Source organism: Styela clava, unplaced genomic scaffold (genome assembly GCF_964204865.1).
Source record: "Styela clava unplaced genomic scaffold, kaStyClav1.hap1.2 HAP1_SCAFFOLD_120, whole genome shotgun sequence".
NCBI classification, from domain to species: domain Eukaryota; kingdom Metazoa; phylum Chordata; class Ascidiacea; order Stolidobranchia; family Styelidae; genus Styela; species Styela clava.
This window is the reverse complement of record NW_027556729.1, coordinates 47,501-50,319: the sequence shown is the minus strand read 5'-3', so window position 1 is coordinate 50,319 and position 2,819 is coordinate 47,501. Positions and strand designations below refer to the sequence as shown.

At 54.5% G+C, this 2,819-nt stretch overlaps 1 pseudogene; it reads right to left on the bottom strand.

Annotated features, from left to right (window-relative positions):
- Positions 1–1,024, bottom strand: LOC144419659 (small subunit ribosomal RNA; annotated as a pseudogene; the record flags this gene model as incomplete).
- Positions 1,025–2,819: the final 1,795 nt, after the last annotated feature.

The window sequence follows — 2,819 nt, the reverse complement described above, 5'->3', positions numbered from 1 at the left end:
GTCAGAACTAGGACGGTATCTGATCGTCTTCGAACCTCTGACTTTCGCTCTTGATTAAAGAAAACATTCTTGGCGAATGCTTTCGCAGTAGTTCGTCTTCCGCCGATCCAAGAATTTCACCTCTAACGGCAGAGTACGGACGCCCCCGTCTGTCCCTCTTAATCATTACCTCGTGCTCCGAAAACCAACAAAATAGAACCGAGGTCCTATTCCATTATTCCATGCAACACTATGCAGGCGAACAGCCTGCTTTGAACACTCTAATTTTTTCAAAGTAAACTTATCGGCCACCGCCGACACTCAGTCAAGAGCACCGACGGAGAACCGAAGGTGAGGCGAACGCAACCAGTGACACGCCTTGCGACGGACCGGCGGCGCTCGCCCAAAATCCAACTACGAGCTTTTCAACCGCAACAACTTTAGCATACACTGTTGGAGCTGGAATTACCGCGGCTGCTGGCACCAGACTTGCCCTCCAATGGATACTCGTTAAGAGTTTTAGGATGTACTCATTCCAATTACAGGGCCTCGTTAGAGTCCTGTATTGTTATTTTTCGTCACTACCTCCCCGTGTCGGGAATGGGTAATTTGCGCGCCTGCTGCCTTCCTTGGATGTGGTAGCCGTTTCTCAGGCTCCTCTCCGGAATCGAACCCTGATTCCCCGTTACCCGTTATCACAAAGGTAGGCACGTAGCGTACCTTCGACAGTTGATAGGGCAGACACTTGAATGATACGTCGTCGGTGCAGAGACCGTACGATCCGCGTGGTTATCCAGAGTCATCAAACGTCACAGGACGAACCCGGTCGGTTTTGATCTGATAAAAGCGCGCCTCCCGAAGTCGGCGCTTAATGCATGTATTAGCTCTAGAATTACCACAGTTATCCACTTCGCTTACGAGACCAAATAAACCAAGACTGATTTAATGAGCCATTCGCAGTTTCGCTTTACGAGAACTCGTACTTGCACCTGCATGGCTTAATCTTTGAGACAAGCATATCACTACTGGCAGGATCAACCAGATAGCTGCGACAGCTGCGCTCGGCCCTTGCTGGGCCGCCCGGCGCGTGCTCGTCGCATTCGTTTAAGACCGAGGCGATCGCCTGCGGCCGTACTCAGCTTCGACAGTCGCTGGCCGCGACGTCCACGCTCTCGCCGGCAGTGCCAGGCGGAGCGATTTGCGTTTTTTCTTTGCTCGCCCTCTCTCGGGCTCGATCCATTCAGTTTCGCACAAACAAGAGCTCTGCCGGCCGCCTGCAGCGGTGCTAAAACCCGGGCATAACAATGCGACCGTTCTGCTAGGCCGACAAGCGCTCAAGCCAGACGCTCGATCGAACGCCCCTACATATTAGTCGAGACAACGGCTCGCTCATTAGCATCGCGTTTGTACTTTAACTTTTTTTGGCTCGGCTTCTTTCGACGCCGATGCCGGCGACGCAGCACTCTCTCGCCGCCAGCCACCGAGAAAAGGGTGCGCTCCGACCGGCCCCGCACCGCTCTTTCTTGGCTCATTCGAAATTACTGTCTTTCGCTCTGACATGCCTTACCTAGGGTTAGGTTAGTATGCTTGCACGTTTGTACTTTAACTTTTTTCGGCTCGGCTTCTTTCGACGCCGATGCCGGCGACGCAGCACTCTCTCGCCCGCCAGCCACCGAGAAAAGGGTGCGCTCCGACCGGCCCCGCACCGCTCTTTCTTGGCTCATTCGAAATTACTGTCTTTCGCTCTGACATGCCTTACCTAGGGTTAGGTTAGTATGCTTGCACGTTTGTACTTTAACTTTTTCGGCTCGGCTTCTTTCGACGCCGATGCCGGCGACGCAGCACTCTCTCGCCCGCCAGCCACCGAGAAAAGGGTGCGCTCCGACCGGCCCGCACCGCTCTTTCTTGGCTCATTCGAAATTACTGTCTTTCGCTCTGACATGCCTTACCTAGGGTTAGGTTAGTATGCTTGCACGTTTGTACTTTAACTTTTTTCGGCTCGGCTTCTTTCGACGCCGATGCCGGCGACGCAGCACTCTCTCGCCCGCCAGCCACCGAGAAAAGGGTGCGCTCCGACCGGCCCCGCACCGCTCTTTCTTGGGCTCATTCGAAATTACTGTCTTTCGCTCTGACATGCCTTACCTAGGGTTAGGTTAGTATGCTTGCACGTTTGTACTTTAACTTTTTCGGCTCGGCTTCTTTCGACGCCGATGCCGGCGACGCAGCACTCTCTCGCCCGCAGCCCACCGAGAAAAGGGTGCGCTCCGACCGGCCCCGCACCGCTCTTTCTTGGCTCATTCGAAATTACTGTCTTTCGCTCTGACATGCCTTACCTAGGGTTAGGTTAGTATGCTTGCACGTTTGTACTTTAACTTTTTTCGGCTCGGCTTCTTTCGACGCCGATGCCGGCGACGCAGCACTCTCTCGCCCGCCAGCCACCGAGAAAAGGGTGCGCTCCGACCGGCCCCGCACCGCTCTTTCTTGGCTCATTCGAAATTACTGTCTTTCGCTCTGACATGCCTTACCTAGGGTTAGGTTAGTATGCTTGCACGTTTGTACTTTAACTTTTTTCGGCTCGGCTTCTTTCGACGCCGATGCCGGCGACGCAGCACTCTCTCGCCCGCCAGCCACCGAGAAAAGGGTGCGCTCCGACCGGCCCCGCACCGCTCTTTCTTGGCTCATTCGAAATTACTGTCTTTCGCTCTGACATGCCTTACCTAGGGTTAGGTTAGCGTGCTTGCACGTTTGTACTTTAACTTTTTTCGGCTCGGCTTCTTTCGACGCCGATGCCGGCGACGCAGCACTCTCTCGCCCGCCAGCCACCGAGAAAAGGGTGCGCT